General features: G+C 32.5%; 1 protein-coding gene across 32 annotated transcripts in view; it reads left to right on the forward strand.

Moving 5' to 3' along the window:
• PTPRD (protein tyrosine phosphatase receptor type D) overlaps nt 1-19,139 on the forward strand; it is a 1,865,527-nt gene that overhangs the window by 681,102 nt on the left and 1,165,286 nt on the right. For all 32 annotated transcript variants that reach the window (XM_072959433.1, XM_072959445.1, XM_072959436.1 and 29 more), the window contains one exon: nt 10,186-10,224. The gene's annotated coding sequence lies outside the window, so the exon portion shown is untranslated. The remainder of the gene's footprint in view (nt 1-10,185; nt 10,225-19,139) is intronic.

Raw genomic sequence — 19,139 nt, forward strand, 5'->3', positions numbered from 1 at the left:
ACAAGATTACCACCTCAGGAATCACTCAAGAAAACAGTAGGTTAATGTTGCAAATGTAAAGTCTTCTTTAAAATAATTTCCATGCTTCATAATCTGCCATCTGAGTCACCATGAACACTGACTAAAAATTGTCTGTGTTTCATTTAAGTATTTATGAAACACTTTGTATAATACTGTCTGCAGGAGACTAGCTGTGAACACGAAGAATTTCAGTGATTTTTCTCCATGTATCTATTTTCTATGAACACCTGCCTTTATAATTTATTCTGTAGAAATAAATGGCATCTGGTTTCCAAGAAACTACTCACTGAGGGGTTAAAAAAAGGGTTGTTTTGTCCTCAAAACATATTCTCAATTAAACATGTAAAACAGACGAACACACAAATAAGTTTTTCTGTATTATTTCTTATAAACCATGATTTCAAGTGGGTGGAAATCCAACTCTGGTGATACAAATGTGTGAGGCTTTAACAGATCCCAAGGTGGAGGATTGACCCACAGGAACAGATCAGACAGCCAGCAGAAAGATGGAAAACTAGCAGAAAATGAAGGCACCTAGTGAAACTTGCCATACAGCTAAATTTTTAAGGGATCTGTTATGGCATCTTCACCAAATAAAACTAAATGCAGGGTAGAGGTGGGCATGTACAGTAGATCACTAGACTATTTGGTAATAAAGAAACAGACTGGGAAGAGTGGGGACAGCAAGGCTGTCAGAATAAGAGGTCCTAGAAAATGGCATTTATGGCTTAGTGCTCTGGCAGAGCTTTAGGAACCAAGAATCAGTTTGCAAAATTATTAAACTTGGAAACTTCTTCTGAATATGATGCAGATGAAGGATCTTGTTATGAGATATTCTCACTGATTCTGCCCATCCTTTTAGGTTAGAAAGTGTGATAGGGTTTTCATGGTTAACATTAGAGGACTTGTTTGCAGAGATTGCCTTTCTTCCATGATTCTGTGGTTGAAATTTTGAGATATAAAGCACCTGAAGTATAATGGTGGTGGGTTCATGAGTAGACATCATTGATATGATGAGTACTGAATTAAAAAAAGCTACTGATTCAACATACATTTGTGTAGTACCTTCCTAGTGCTAAAGTCTGGATTCTAGGCACAGGTATGCAGTCATAAATACGACAGACAAAATGAATGCAGTGGGCCTTCTAGTGGGAGACTGAAACTGATTTTCCCCAAAAGGACACAAGACCCACATAAAATCTGTCCATGGAAGTCCTATCAACTTCCTCTCGGTTGCTTAGTCCTTAGAATTGTCCAGCATCAGGGAAAGAAAAGAGGATGTTGCCATCATTGATACCTCTGAGCAAAAGGTGTAGGCAAACAGGAGCCATATGGGCCCTAGAAAAGGTATTGATATTGACACCTTGGAGAATTTGTATCTTTAGCACTAGCATCTCCAATTAGGTTTGTGTAATTAGTTCATGCCTGTGGCTCTATGTACAATCTTTTAGAGCATTTGCCATACCTTGTTTACTACAGTTTTCACTAAGTAACAAGAACCTTTTAAAAGCAGAAATTTTCTCAGTCATATTTGTTTCTGTTTCGTACTTTTTTTTTTTCGCTGAATGGATGAGTGAATATATAGACGTTACTATAACATAAGAGGGGAGAAGTAGATGTGTCTTGAAATGTGTTGCAATCAATTATTCTACATCAAACTACATTTACTTGTACAGTTAGTAACATTCACAGTCAATGTGAGTGACTTTGATTCAGAGGGTTGTAAGATTTATGTGAAAAAAACTGTGGTATAAGTAAGTTTGATGGAATTTGATTTAAGTTACCATAAGCCAAATAAAATTTCTCCCTCTGAAGAACCATCTACTAAGTCTTCATTTGCTAATGTATGTTTTGGATACTAAGAGGAGGATACAGTAATAAATACATTTTCTGTAAAATACCTTTGAAAACAACATATTCAAAGCAAAATCTACTTTACTAGTGGAATTGTTGCTGTAATAGCAAAGATTTTGTGTTGAAATTGGTAAACTATAATCAGTTTAGAGTCATTTAAACTAAACCAAGATAGAACTGTAGAAAATGTCTTCTCATCAATTGTTTGAACTCAGTTTTGCAGAGATTTAAACAATAAGTTGATAAAATAGGAATAGCCCTCAGCCTCTATATTCAAAATCTGTAGAACATATTTGTCTTTATTAGATTTTTTTTGCCTCCAATCCATCTGTTCTACTTTCTCCTAAAAAGAAGTATAGTTTCCCTTAAAAAAATTAAAGATGTGTTCTTCCATTAGAAGATGTATATAGTTGTATGAATCTCCTTTATAATTCATCAATAATTATTACTTGTTTGAGACATGCAATTATTTGGAAGACTGAGTTAAGTCACCTCAACTGAGTTAAAATTAAAATTGAGAATGTTAGAAATCAGTACTTACATGCCCGGGAGAATTCTTAAGGTTTAAAATATTTTCTGTTCTCTATTAAATCAAAGAAATGTATATAGAAGTTGAAACAGCATGACCTCATCAAGATACTCCCCAATCACATAAATTATGAAGGGCACATTAACATTAGAAAACAGGAAGACATTGATTATTAATGTTACTGTTCATACATTAGCCTGTGTTTTGTCTTCTCGGATAAAAATTCAAGACATAATTGAGACCTAAAGACAAAACCACTGATAGTTTTTGGGAGGACAGTTTATTCAGTCAGAAGAATTCTAGTATATACATTTATTCTGTATAAATGAAGTTTTGGGTAATAAATGGTAAGACGGGTGTGGGACCGCACATGTGCTGTTTTAATCTCTTCTTCCAGTTAAAGGTCATGACTTTGAATAGGGACAGTGATACAGACTGTGAGCAGCTGCCTACACAGATGGTGTTGAAGAACAGACCATTGTTTATGGTACCAAAGCGATGGACTCTTAGATAGGTCAGACTTTCAGATCAAGATTTATCTGAAGTTATGTGCCCTCACTCAGGCCTAAGAACTGTGTTAGGTATCTTTGTAGAAATAATTCCTTCTTAAAACAATCCTATCAGAACTACATATTAAGATATCCTGTTTATAGATAAGTGAACTTAATGTTAGATGAATTTTCTAAATTAATAAAACTCAAAAGCAGTGGAGTCAAAACAAAAATTATGTTAAGCTCCAGCATCCTTAGCCTTATAACATGGTTGCTTCCTTCTGAAGGATCTCAAGCACTCATTTAGCGGGTAACTTTCCATTTATATAAAATGGTTTTATTCATTTGTGCCTTCACTTTTTTTCATAAGTAACTTACTCATTAGACAAACACCATTTGAGGATCTATAAGCATGTGACTGTGCAGAGAGGATAAAGAGTTAAAAAAGGGAAACAGGGTTGTTTTAAAGGGCTTGACTGTAAGGAAAAGATAAATTATTTAAATAAGAGTATAAAAATGGACACCATTTGGAATAATTGGAATGACATAGACAGAAATACAGTTATGCTCGGTAATTATCAGTTAAGAAACTAAAAAAAGGCAGTCACAATGGAATTGATTTTGTATCTCTGTATAACCAGTAATAGTAAGTATGCAAAACAAAAAAGAAACTTGAAATTCTAGCAAGCATAGTTGAATATAATTGGACAGGTACCAGTGAAAATGACTTGAAGTATATACCTTGATCAAAAGAAGATAGTAAAAGAAGTGAAAATAATTGACATTTTTAAAGGACACATCCAAATAGAGAACCAGTGGTCTAAGTATAAAGGCTCTATGTTACTTCCTTACCTGAGAAGAAGAAACAAGTATTCTGTCCTTATGAATCTGCCACGTACTTTTAAGGCAGATACAGACTATGGGTGAGGCTCTCTGATGACCTGAAATTTTTAACATAACTTGTACATAAACAAGAGTTACCTTTCCTTGACTCCATCCCTGCACTCTAATCTTGGTCCTGCCCTTTTCTTCCTTTCATGAAAAATTCAAGAAAGAAAATCATACATTCAATAAACTATGTCTTTAAGTCACCATTTATCACTCAAAGTGAAACTTTTAATCTCATCTTTGTTGGCATCATCTAGAAACACTCTGAAGAACATCTTGGATTGTTGACGCTCCTTGTTCTTTCTACATCTCTTAACTTTCTCAGCCAATTTTGCTTATGCCATTTTTCCTGCCCGTTCCAGTAATGTTGATCCCCAAAGTACTCATTATTGATTATCACTGTTGTGTCCTCCTTTTATCCCATACTTTATCACTAAAACGCTGATAAATCTTACATGTGTGTCTCCAGTTGATAACTTTCTCCCAAACTCCAGTCTACATGTCTAGTAGGTTACTAGAACTACCTACCAAAGGATGCTACAGGATTTTAAAACTCAGTACATTTAAAATTTACTTTTCATAGTTTTCTCAGATTGCTTCATTTTAGTTAAGGGCATCAGAACCCAACTCCAAAATCTTTCTTGCCTTGTCTTCAAACTGCTAACTATTAGTCTTGCTGTTATTAAGCCTTTCAAGTCTTTTCTTAAACCACGTCTTAAAATATTGGTCATACCTTTTTACACCATACACTCAGACTTCAGCTACACAGAATGCATTGCCATCCATGTTGTTGCATATGTTAATTTTCCTGTTTGGAATATGTTTTCATCCTAGGTAAAACCTTTGACTCTCCTTAGAAGAGCTGGAAACTCTTCCTAGTGATTTTTCAGTCTATATATTTTCTGTGACAGAAATTTCTTTCCACTAAAGTTATTTGTTCTTCTATTGAGGAAAGTCAGGATAAATGCTTGGACATTTCTATTAATTTCAAAACAAAATCACCTTAGGAAAAGAAGTAGTATTTGAGATAGAATGGAACCACTTCACAAAAATAGTTTCTATTGAACAGAAAGATATAAAAATTAATGTAGCCTAGCATATACAAATTTTATAAAAAGATGTAACTAAAAGGAAGAAAGGACAAACTCAAAATTATGGTGAGATATTACAATATGTATCTTCTAATATCGGAAAGAACAACATGATTAATATACATTTGGTATAATTTATGTACGTAGAACAGTGCACACAATTGCAGAATACATATCATTTTTAAGTGCACATACAGCATTTATAAAAAATTGATCAGATGCTGAATCATTAAGCAATTTTCAGTGTATTGTAGAGAATTGACATCATGTTGAGAGTGTACAATTTAAATTGGAAAATTTCTAGATGTTAACATTAAAATACATATTTTTGAATACTTGAGTAAAAATAAATCAACTCTGAGTATAAACATGGAGACCATTTGGAATAATTGGAGAGACACAGACAGAAGTACAATTATGCTCAGTATATTATCTGTAAGGTATTAAAGAACTGTAGTAACAATAGAATTGATTTTGTGTCTCTTTTTACCAGTATAATAAGTCCATAACATAAAAAGGAAACTTAAAATTTTAGCAAATGTATTTCAATATAACCCTACAGGTACCAGTGAAAATTACTTGAATATACTTAGAAATGAATGAAAATTAAAATGCTATATAACATGTTTGAAACCAACGTTAGGGTGAAGTGTATTTCAAATACATGTGCAAAAAGAAAATAAGGCAGAAAATCATTTATAAGCGTCTATCTCAAGAAGTTGGGGGTAAACAGTACATTTAACTCAAATACAGAAGCAGAGAAATAATAAAAAGCAGGTGGCAATGTAATAAAAAATATTAAATTGTATATGGTACTAAACATAAAATAGAGAGGATTAGCAAAATCAAAATTGGTTCTTTGAATAAACTGATAAAAGTGGTAGGTAGTGATGTTACTGACCAAAAAAAAAAAAAAAGCAGTCAAGAAATAAGTAATATCAGGAATAGAAGTTAAGTCTCTACAAATCCTGAAGATATTAAACATAGGTTGATGGGATGTTAGAAATCACTTTTTTTAAACAAAATTTGCATAAAGAAAATTTCTTCTTAAAATATAACAACAAAAGTGACAAGAGAATGAGTAAGACAATCTAAATAATCATATACTTTTGAAAGTAATGTAATGGATAATAAAAATTCCTGTGTAACAAAAACCTGTAGTAAATGGAAATATAAGGAATATTTCTCATTATGGTAAAGGATATATACCATTATTGTACTGGTAGTCCTACTGAGTGCAGTGATGCAAAATGCATACATAAACATACAAAAAGATGCCTATTGCATGCATGCATGAACGCATACACATGTATACAGACACGTTTTAAAGTTCAATAATTTAGGTGGAATATATGAAATCATCATTACTTGCATTATTTGCATCATTATTTGTGTATAATATGAGTTCAGATGGTAAATTGAAAAGAATACACAGGCCTATTAGGGTTGTTCAGTATAAGTTCAATAGAAAATTTATTGCATGTCTACATACCAGTGATAAATATAAGATAGAAATACCATGTTTAATGACAGAGCAGATAGCAAATAGAAATGATTTGTTGAGTTATAAAACTTTTATATAGAAAATTCTACATATTTGAGATAAATAGCACAAAAGAATGACAAGGCAGCCCATGGAATGGGAGAAAATGTTTGCAAATCATGTATTTGGTTGGGAATTAATATCCAGTATATAAAAAGTAGTGAAAACTCAACAGTTCTAAGTAGATAAACAACCCAATTAAAAATATTTTGTTAAAAACAAAGGATTTGAATAGACATTTCTCCAAAGGATATATATGTGTCCAGTAACTGCATGAAAAATGTTCAACATCGTTAGTGATTAGAAAAAATGGAAATAGAAAACACAGTGCTCACTGGCCATAATGACCAAATTTTTTGAAATAAAAAATGACACGTCTTGGCAAGGATGTGGAGAAATGATAATCCTTATGCCTTGCTGGTAGGAATGTTAAATGGTGTGCCCTCTACAAAAAATAGTTTGACAGTTCCTCAAACAGTCAGACATAGAATTGCCACATGGCTCAGAAATTCTACTCCTAAATATATACCCAAGAGGATTAGAAGCATATTTTCAGATACAAAATTGGTACCTGAATGTTCATAGCAGCATTATTCATAATTGCCCCAAATTGAATACACTCCAAATCTCTTTGCTAATGAATAAACAAAATGTGCTATACCCATTTAATGAAATATTATTCAGCCATAAAAAGGAAGAAAATATTGTCATATGCTACAACATAGATGCGCATTGAAAACATTATGCTAAGTGAAATAAGCTAGATGCAAATGTCTACAATTGTATGATTCCATTTGGTTGAAATGTCCAGAAAAAGCAAATCCAGGGAGACAGGTTAGAGGCTGTTGGAGGAAGTGGATGAGGAAGAGTTGAGATTGAATGCTAACAGGTTTCATTTTGAGATTTTGGGAGTGTTCTGAAATTAATGGTAATGTTTACACAACATTGTGAACATAATACAAACCATTAAGTGTGTCCAATTTAAAACTGAGTTTTATATTATGGGGATGCTGTTTTAAAAAGAGTAAATAAACTCTTAAGGAAAAGGTCCAAGAGCCTACTTTTGTACCTACCTAAAATTAAGATGGCATAGACAAATAGTTTAATGGAACACATTGACATCTAGAAACAGCCAAATATCTATGGACACTTAATTTGTGAGAAAACTAACATTGTAGAGCAGTGAGGAAAGTAAGGTATTTTCAATAAATTTTGTTGGGTTAGTTTGGAAAATAATGAAATTTTACCCCAGCTTACCCAGAGCAAAACATTAATTTCAGATAGGTTTTGGAATTAGATGTGACAGGCAAAAAAACAAATAATAAAAAACTTTCAACAGAAGATAGAGTAGAATATATATTATCATTTTATGTAATAAGACACAGAAAGAATGACAAAGATGGTTAAATTTGACTGCTGTAAAATTAAGCATTAATTGACAACAAAAAGCACAAATAAGTGAGTACAGCGGTTTGCAGTGGATTGGGAAATGTATTTTCACTACATGTAACCAACAGAAGACTCATATCTGAAATATATAAAGCTCTTCTACAAATCAGTAAGAGAACAACCCACATACAATGGACAAGAAAATTGAAAACTGTCTCCTTAAGTGAAAAAATACTATATATTGATATGAATTATATATATATATGACTAATACATGAAAGTGCAATAAAACTCATTAATCAAGGAAATGTAAATTTAATTACACAGTAAACTGATGACTAAAATTAAGCAGAATGAAAATACATTGTGAACTTGTCCAACAATGGCAACTCTTAATACATTATTTGGCAATGTCTGCTACAGTAGAAAATAGACATATTTTTTGACATAGTAAATTACTTCTGGGAAATAACCAAGAAAAATGTATGTACGTATAAAAAAAGAATGCTTATAATAGAGTTATTCATAATAACTAAAAAGTAGAAACAATTCATAACTGTCAATAGAGGACTGAATATATAAGTTGCAGTATTATTTATCCAGTGGAATACTACAGAGTAATGAAAATTGGCTGTATTTACAAGCAACAAGATGTATGCATCTCACAAACATAATGTTAAGGGAATGAAAGAAACTAGACATAGAAGAAAATACAGTGTGATTTTAATTATATAAAGTTCAAAACTAAGGTAAAATAAAACTACAAGATGGACAACATAAAACTACAAGATGGACAAGATAAATACAAAACAGAAACATACATACTGTATGTGTGTATATATATGTATGTGTGCATATATATGCTGTGTGTATGTGTGTGTATACTGTGTTTATATGCCATATGTATATATGCTATGTGTGTATATATGCTTGTTCACTGACAGAACAAGCTGTGAGCCTCTATGTGTTGATTTATTTTAGTTCTTGATCCGAGTAGTGATTACATGGACATACACTTTGTGATAATTTATTGAGCTATATACATTTGTACTTTTGCAAGTTTCTTAAGTGGTTTCTAACTCACAATAAAGAAATGACTTAAAATGTGAAAAGGAAAGAAAATATACCAAACCTTTACAATGGCTCACATGAATAGAACTGAGATCCAGAGCAGAGGCTTCCAGGAGGCATGTCATCTTCTTTGCACCTTTGAAGCCAGACTAGGGAATTCATAGGGCTCTCTTACAATACAGCAAGATCTACTACTTGCTCCACTCAAGTGAACTACTAGTCTTCTCAAATGATTGTAAACCCTAGAGAAGGAATTTTAATAGACTCTTTCTGACCAGTTTATTACCACTGAGTGATCCAGTATTATGTATGCAGTTCTAGCCAGATAATTTAAATGTTCTGAAAATAAAATGCAGACACATATTTATAGGCACAGAAAACTGTACACACATAGCATCAACTTCTTTTCACATTTATTGTATTCTTCATTCTTTCTTAAGGAAAGGTAGGTTTTTCACTACTTGTACAAGATATAATTTCAAACTTAATTCCCAAGACAGAGGTAAAAGACAATCGTTATATGTTTAAAAACAACAATCTCCTGTATTTTATAATAATAATGGCTAGAAGTTCAATATTTCTGCTCAGACACAGAGGCAGGCAGGCATATTTGCAAAAGGCCTCACAGTGTTTGCCACTGCTTTTACACAAGACAACATTTATAAAACCTTTGCATCCCACGGCAGGTGGTAGGTCTTCTCTTGGGGATTTGTGCTGTTCAGATATGCCTTTCATTTGAACTTCAAATAGCTTTAAAAAATAGAGGCTGCGTTTTCATATAATCTGGAAATTAAAACCTTCTATTTTTCTCATTATAATATTGTCTATGGATTTACTTTTCAAAAATGAATCAAAGTCTAAACTAATTACTGTCTGATAGCCACCAGCAAAAGCAGAAAAATGGGAAAACATTTAAAAAATGAAGCTTTGGACTGCCTCGCCCATAAGAAAAATAAATGTATGTAATAAACATTAAAAGATTTCAAATATATTTAGAAGTAGTGTCCCTTCTTTTGAAAATTTAGAGGATTAAATGGCATAATTATGGTCACCTGAGTAGTTAGAAACATTGTTTAATATCTAGACTATTTTTTTCTTTGTTTTAATGGAACAATATGAGATTAAATAAACACTTCAGCTTAAGTGAAAAACGTATTTTCACCTAGAAAAAAATGGTTTCCACAGGTATTTTCATCAGTCTGTAATATTTGTAAACATAATAATATTGCAGAATTATAAAATTTTATGATATGTCTATTTTTTAAAAGGATAAAAAAATAACTTTTCTTATATCTTTTTTTAAATTAGGCTTGGACTCCTGGATCATCTGGTGACTTCAGAATTCTGGTGAGACATTTTTTATAGTACTATTAGTATTTTTATTTCTTTTGCCACACATTTTTGGAGAATCTTTCTTCCTATCTCAAGCTTAATGCCTTTTCTAAATTCTCCCCTCATTTCCAGTCCTTGAGGTTGAATCTCCTAAGTCCAGTAGAAGAAGGTCAATTACATGTTAACCCATATGCGATGATCTCTTAAGTCCAGATTCTTCTCAAAAGGTTCAACTTCATGGGTCAGGAGAATATTCCAAAGAGGAGTAGCATTTGTTTCTTAAGGAAACAAAAATCAGCACTGAAAGAGTCTGAGATAGAAAAGAGGTTTATTCAGGTAAAATGCACAAAATTACCAATTTGAGGTTTTTCTTTTAAAAGAGATCAAATGCAATAGCAAGATAAAACCCCCTGAGGAGCTGAATATGATAACTGAATTTTTAAAAAGGTTTTTATGGCTACAATGTTGATATTATACTTTACATATTATAGAACTAGAAGTATACTTAAGGCACTGCTCTTGTCTACACAGAAACTTGAAATTTCTATACTTTTTGTTGTGTATATACATTACAGGTATGGCAAAGATAGATTGTTTAATTAAAAAGGTGACTCAGTGAGGTAGAAGTTTTTCTGTATTTCTCCAGACAGTACCCTTTGTGTTTATTTTGTATTCCACCAAGTCTCTCTCTCTCTTTTTTTTTAAGTCCAAATATTACAGAAATATTGCTCATAATCAGATTCATGTATTGGGGTACTTCTGTGTTTCGAATCTATACTAGGTTATAAAACATATAGCTAGTATTTTATCTTAATTTTTCTAAAACTATACTCTAGCTTGGATTCTTATTTTGTGTAATCTGGAAATCCACAACTTCCCTGATTTCTAGAGTCACCTTTGTATGATACTCAGCCAAGAGAAATATTCTAAGCAGATAAATTACAGGAGTACAGTCCTACACACCATTCTTGATTAATAACTGGATATTGGTTTAGAATGGGAGAGTGGTGAGAGTTCTCCTTGTCTTTATGATTGCGCTCTACTTGTTGCTCCTAAATACTTCTCAGAGTTTACAGACTAATGTTTTTTGATCATTTTATCATGGCTTTTCTGGGCTACTGCAGGCCATATCCCGTCTATACCTTTCTGCCACGGAGTAACAAAGTTGACACTATTCATTCTCAGGACAAGGGTGGTAGTTAAACTCATATCCCTTCAACATTTCGTGCAAAAATAAAGATTTGCTTAAGTATTTGTTAGGAAGGAGGACAGACTTGGTTATGTCTTACAGAGAGCAAAAATTCTGTCTCCCCATTTTCATCATAATGAATTCCAGTTCTTGAATTTTTTTCCCCATCCTAAACCTTCTCTCATTTGCATTTGTGGGATCTGGACCTTCGTCCTGTAATTATCCCTTTTCTCTTAATTCTACCTTCCTCTTCATTGAAGTTGACAGTATGCTCTTGCAATTCTGATTATCACTCTTATCTTCTGAACCTTCTACCATCTTCTGATTTATCTGATTGATAATCCGTGTTTCATAAAGCAGACAAATCACTCACCTAAAACAATACTTACTCTTGTACTTTCATATCCTACCATATTTGCTTTAAAATTTTTTTCCTAATCTGTTATATGAGAAAATTGAGTACTGCCACAGTTGACTCAAAACCAATCTTCTTTGAGTATGTTCCAAGAAACTCAGCACTAACCACATTAGTAAATTCTTTCCTCTCACAGACCCCGTCGTCAGTATTTTTGCTTCTGTGAACAGAGTCAGCTCACCCACCCATATTCTATTTATCTCTTAGGGCCAAGTTCAATTCCCATTTTCTCCTGATGTTCTTCATTGTTTTAAATATTTTAGTTTAATTCCCCCTCTCCCTGAATTCATTATTTCAGGATCACAGAGTTTAACGTTTTAACTTTTACTGTCATATGTTCTAAGCTTCTTGTAATGTGTGCGTATTTTCTACTCAGCAATTTTGCAAGCTTTTTAATGAAGTAACAATGCCCTCTTGTGCCGTTTGCCACAGCATGCCTAATACATTGCTCTGTATTTAGTAGTTCCCAGGAAATATTGTCACTTGAATAACTTATTTGGGATCTCACCTATACTAACTGTACTGTATAGCCCAAACCTGATATTTACTTCCTGTATTGTTTGCTTCTATCCAATTATGATTTTCCAGAAGAAACAATGACATAAACATAGAGGATGATTAATAAATAATTCCGAATTTGTTTTAGGGAATACAGATACAATTTACATGCATTTTCTTTTCTCTGAGTTACACTCTAGAAACAGTTTTCTAGAGTGTAACTCAGAGAAATAAAAATTCACTTCAATACGAAGAGCTAACATTGTCTATATTGACGTTGAGAACACTTAACATAAAGTCTTATTGCAGCATTTTTTCACTTACATAAGATAATGTGTTTAATGCTTATGATTCACTGAAGTGTGTGTGTGTGTGTGTGTGTGCAATTGCAGCAATCTGTTCCAATTCATAAATTTTATTTTGTGCACCTGGAGTTTGGACCTTATAAGAGGTCAAAATAATAACACATGCACAATTATGTATGGTTGAAGAGAATTCTTAGTTTTAAGCATTCACTGTGTATCAGGTACTATGCTAGGTGCTTTTTTTTCATGTATGTAGTCTTATTTCAACCTTCCAACACACTCTGAGGCATGCATTGTGGTCACCACTTGAGAGCTGAGGAGACTAAGGGTCTGACAGGTTAGTTACTTCATCTGCGATCACTTAATCATGATGCTGAGGTTTCCGTCTGTTCCTAGGATGCCAAGCTCCATTGAGATACTTTCCAAAGAAAACTTACCCCAGTAGTCTTTTAATAAAATCCAATTCTACATATATTGGAGTAACAATCCAGGTTTGTAGAGCTTAAGAAATTGATACGTAAGTGGTTAAAAGGAGATTTAGTCTTTTTTACTTCTATAGTCAGTTGAGAATTAAAAGTCTGCTTGCTTTAAATCCAAGGGAAGGGGGCGAAACTGCCACAGTGTATGCCCAAGTTGTGTGTGTGTGTGTGTGTGTATTTTATGTGATGTATATCTATCTTTTATATCATATCTCTATCGCTATCTTTTATATGTATTTTTATGTATCCAGATTCATATAATTAATAACCAAAACAGAATCTACATAGTGGAAACCCACATAATACTTCTGTAGTTAAACTGTGGTTATTAATGACTGTTTTATTCTCTCATTTATGTTCTCAGTTTTTAATGGAAATTTTGTGTCCGTTTGACCATCCTGATTTTTTAATAGTATTGCAGACAACCTGCAGATTACATTCATGTGCTTAGTATTAGTCATGGAATTGCTTTCAAAAAATACAAGTTATTCACTGAGTATTGCCTTTTCCAAGATTCGAGTGCTGTCTCCGATATAGAGGGTTTAAAAATATTTCTTGTACACTTTCCAAAATGTCTTGCTCTTATGAAGTATCCCTCGCCTCAAAAATTAAATGTTTGGTGTAAAATACTGTGTAGTTTGTAAGGATCTTATGTTGCATGTAAAAACTGAAGGGAACAAACCACATACGTATGCCTACCTCATAGTTTTGAATTGAGAGAGAGAGAGAGATACCATATAATAAAGTATATATATACGTCTCTCTCTATGTAATAAAGTATACGTATACTATGTCAATATTAAAGCAATGTATATTTATTAAAATGTTATTCTGATGTAATTAAATTGTCATGATGCATACATAAATCATGTTGAGATACTTCATCAATTCAGTTATTCTCTCAGAATTGATTCACTGACTTATCTGTGCAAACAATTCATAGAGTTTAAGTAATACAAAAATGTAACTCTGACTTGAAGGACTATCATTTTATGTGTTCTGCTTTTGTTTTTAATATTTTTGAAAACTGCTGTTGACTATAATTCTGAACACTTGTTTTAGGCCTCTCATTGTTTCCCTTTACCTTGCTGAGATACCAGGTTGTTAGAAATCATAAGGCCAGTGTGGAAGGCATGGTTAGTGCCTATCAGCATTTGGGGTTCCTTTCATTTGTCAGTACAAGGGATATTATATTTTCCCTCTAACTTATAGTTAGGTGGGTGCATTTCATTTAGGGCAGAGGAAGTGAAAAATCCTATGTCCCCTTCTAGGCTATTTCTGCCTCTACAGAAGAGGCATCACTTTGAGATAACAGAATCATAAGAGTAAACTATCCTGGATCCCTGAGTCACCTGATGGAAAAGACTCCTAGTTCCAGAGCCAGTTCATTAGAAAAATAAGTAAATTATTTGTTCTAAGCCATGGAATTAATATTTTTTTCTTTCATGGTTTAATTTTGTTGCATCAGCATAAAGCCTGTCTGAGTTAATCAAATAGGTTTTGGGAAAATGACCATTGTAGTGTTTGGGTAATTCTGAAGTCTGGAGTTGTGTTTTCAAAGGCAGTAGTATTTTATACTTTAAAGTAGTTCTGTCCTGAATGCCACCAAATAACCTGAGGTATCACTTATTTGCTAAGCATAAAATAAAGCCTTGGGGAAATCTGCACAAATATATTTAATAAAAATCAGCTATTATTCACTTACCAAATATCTTTAGAGAAACAAAAAGCATGAAGTAGGGAGAAAATACAAGACACACACCCAAATTTAAATTGATACAGTTTTGAATTGAAAAATGAACAGCATTCTTGTTGTTAATGCTTGTAATGCTTTCAGTTCTTTAATCTTAATCAATTTTAGGTAATAATCCATATTAAGGACCATATAACAGTCATTTCCTTTTTTGTAAGTTAGAGATTCTCCATGTCTTAGGTGATTTTATTTTGGTGTGATTTTTAGAATAATCTATGTTGAGTTCTTTATTCTTTGAAATGACCTGAAACAACACCCCTTCCTATATGTATTTTTTTTTTCTTTTTGCCATATGAAGTGTCCATGTGCTAGCTTATTTTTACTTTATAAGATATGTAATAATTTAAATGCCAATGACGTATCAACTAGCATCATTTTTATAGCCAATTAATTAATTTAATTAATTAAACATAACCTTTTTTTTTCTTTACACATAGGAATGGAGGTTAATAATTGTATAGACTAACCTAGAATGAAAATATTTAAATCCACTACTGTGGAAGGGAGCACAACAAAATATGCCTCCTGGAGTATTTCATGTCAGTCATTAAAAGCCTATATATAGAATAACTGTGGGACATTGATATCTTCCTCTATAATGTTTATTCAAATTTTAAGAATCAGAGTCATTACATCTGTAATTCAATCTGACTTGAGTGGTACATCCTTGCATCTTTGAACAACTTGTATTAATCTCGTATCTGCTTACTCCTCTTACCTAATTTCACTTTCAGAGTCATAGTTTAAAAATATTCTCAGTGCAGCACATTCCATTTTTGAGAGACTGCAAGTTTTTAACCATACTTCCTTAGCACTGAGCAAAAATTATGTCATCATTAGTTTGCTTCTCAGAATGGCATAGGATTCACATATTTGCTGGTAGCAATGCTTAGTTTGATTCTACTAGTTTCAGTAATTGGACTACATGGAGAAGTGTCCTTTTAGTGGAAAGATGAATTATCTACTTTTTTTATTTAGGCCACTCTCATATGACATATAATAATAAATGCTTTTATGAGAACAATTTAAATAGGGATCCTGATAAATCTACTGACAGTACCTATCTTAGTACTAACATATTTAAAGGGCATTTTGTGCTTAATTAAGCACAGCATCCCCTGCTTGATTTCTTGCCTGCTGTCCTAGGTCAACCAGTACTTCTCCAGGTGTTCACCAAAATAGAAATACTACCTTAATAGTGTTTTCATATTTTTTTAACTCTGTTTATTATTATTTGTTCTTTTATGTTACTTCCTATTTTGGTACACAGAACACCAGACTTACTGTTCAACAAATATCAAGTGATACTAGAGAAGCTCTACAATTGGCAGATGACGCCCCTTTCAACTTCTCATTCATTCTCAGTCATTCCCACTTTGGCCCAGCCTGAAAACCACTCCTGCAATACAACCTCTAGTATCAAAAAAAAGATAAATACCTTAAAAAATTGCTCATCAACATATTGAGACATAATGGAAATATCTTTCCATATATCATTTCTATTTTCTAGTTGATGCTGAATTGGTTTACCATTTTCTGTTAGTGGGATATATGTGGTAGAAGATGTCTTTCACAATTTCAGAAATAAAGGAGAAGTAGAAATACATGAAATGATAATAAAATGATTGAGGTTGAAAGGCAATATTACACAATATATTTAATTTTCCTGAAAAAATAAGCATAGATTTCTTTAAGTGATTTAATATAGTTTTGTTTATCACCATTTTCAAATAAATATTGATTGACTGTCAAATACATATATTCCCTATTCTATTTTTTCTCCCATTGGCACAGAAGTTGCTTTATCAGTCTCTTACTATTTCTAATTAGTCCTCAAATATGTATATTTTATTTATTTAAATCTTTGTTCTGCCAAAGTTTTGTTAATAACACATTGAAAGCAGTGTCCCCAAAATGACCAGTAATTAACAAAAATGTATCCTATCATACATATGCATTTGTATTTTTGATGTGTATTTTTATTTGTTACCATAACCACGAAAATTGACATGAGTTTTTATTTGATTTTTAATATGCTTACTTATTAAGTAAAATTTTACAGTAAACCATATAGACATTTAGAATGATTTTTTAAAATCATTCTTGAAAAAAATAATTGCATCTCGTTGAAGGTACTGAGCAATGGTAAGTGGCAAGGTAGGTGGGCTTTAAGAAAGTTGGGGCTATGTTAATAATAGTAAATATGGAAGATTTTATACTGTCCTGCCAGTGGCTGCCCACTCCAGGCCCTCCCTTAGTTTCTGAGATACTCTTTTTAACCCTGATATGTGTACTAGTACCTAGACATGGAAGACACCTAAACACTTGGTACATGCCCATGGTGATTGCATCTGTATGTTTGTGATTGAGGACTTTTTAGGTATAGAATGGAATGGAGATAACCAGGAAGGTTCCTGAGAAAGATTATAATAGAAGGTTAATTCTGGGGTAATGTTTTCTAGGTATTTATGATACATCATTGCTCTGTTAAATGTATGTGCAAGTAATTCGTAAACCATAGCATAGGATTTATTTTTCTTAACTAAGATTAGAAAGTCATGTTTCATACTTAGGTAGCTATGTAGTTGCTGTATGACTCTTAACACTGGACTGATTTGGTTCTGTCTTTGCTCTTGTCTGATTGTCCTGCAGTAATCTGCTTCACTAAAAATGTCTCCTGCTAGGAAAGATTTAGAATAAAACTTCTGATTACTACATGTATGGTCAAGTTCTGTTTTGAGTGTTCCTTGGAAAGAACAATTCTTTTATGTAGAAAAGATTCACTGAAATTTCTTGAAATCCTGCAATTTGCCGTGAATTTTCACAAAATCATTTTCTGTAGGAAAACACAAATATTTTTTCTTCTTTGAAAGAAAGAAACTGTGAGAATTTTGTTCTACCAACATATATCTGAAGAATTTCAAATACTTTATATCCTGAAAAGGAAATCAATAAACCTGGGTAAAGGGACTGGGTTAAAACTTAAGGAGATGGCTTTACGGGCAAGTCTCCCTAACACTCATGCATACGTTACTTCAGGAATAAGCAAAACCACTTTTAAAAATTAAGCATACAAAAGTCATTTTTAGTATTCACAATTTAACTTTTTTATGTAAGAGCTCATATTTTGTTTCCTGTACCTTTGTTGATGGCTTTATATTCCACATTCCAGTGCATTAAACTGGTTCAGTACTATAATTCTTAGTACTAATTTGATTAATGCACTCTTTGAGCGAACAAAGAAATAACCTCAAACAGCTGAGGTTTTGGCAAGAACTCGTGACACCCCAGTGTTCAACCCGGTAAACTCTATTGCGGATAATTTAAATGCATGAGATCATCATTCTAGAACCCTAAAATCAGACTTACAAAGCCATTAGTGAAGTTGTACATTTACCTTTTTTATCATTGTATCATTGCCTTTTATCAAAATGCAGGTTTTTGCTACTTACTTGCCAAGTCAGGGATATCATGGTAAAATGTTTGCTATGATAGTGGAAGACAGATTTATTTTCTAGTGGTAGATCATGTGTTGCCTTTAAAGACACACAATTCAAGTTTTATTGTGGCATGCTTTTATTCCAACTGATGGTTATTAAGAAGTAAGACTTTTGTTTTCTCATTTAAAGTAGTACAGTCTTTAATCTTCTCTTTTCCATTTGTCACATTTAAGGGATATATATTATGCAGCTATTTTACAATGTTTATTCTAACCATGTAACCTCACTTTAGTATATATTCTTTAATTTTATTTTTAAATTTACATTTTTTAAAAAATATAGTCAGTTTACAACATTGTGTCATTCTTATGTACAGTATGCTTCAGTCATCCATATACATGAATGTATTCATTTTCATATTTTTCATTGTAGGTTACTAGAAGATATTGAATATAATTTAAAATGAACAAATTAAAGATTAGATATCTTCTTTGAGGATATTTTATAATCCTCTGTTGTAACTTCCCATCCACTTCTTCCCACTGTTTGTAGCAGATGAAGCTAGATTTCTCAGTAGGAGTCATTTGGAAGAGAAAAAGAGGAGATTCTGTTCATTTTATCAAGTTACTCCAATCAGTTCCATTTCGAATCCATACATGATCACTCTGTATGTGCTTAGTACAATGCCTAGATTTTCTGTGTGTCTTGATTTAAGATTTTTGCTTTCGTATCATGACGTAAATAAGAACTTGAAACACCAGGTGACTAACTCTTGGTATGAAAAATATGACTATGAAAATGATACTGTACTCTAGTAATACCTTCATGATCCTTGAGTTTGAGTTGTAGGC

The sequence above is a fragment of the Vicugna pacos genome, chromosome 4 (assembly GCF_048564905.1).
Source record: "Vicugna pacos chromosome 4, VicPac4, whole genome shotgun sequence".
NCBI classification, from domain to species: Eukaryota; Metazoa; Chordata; class Mammalia; order Artiodactyla; family Camelidae; genus Vicugna; species Vicugna pacos.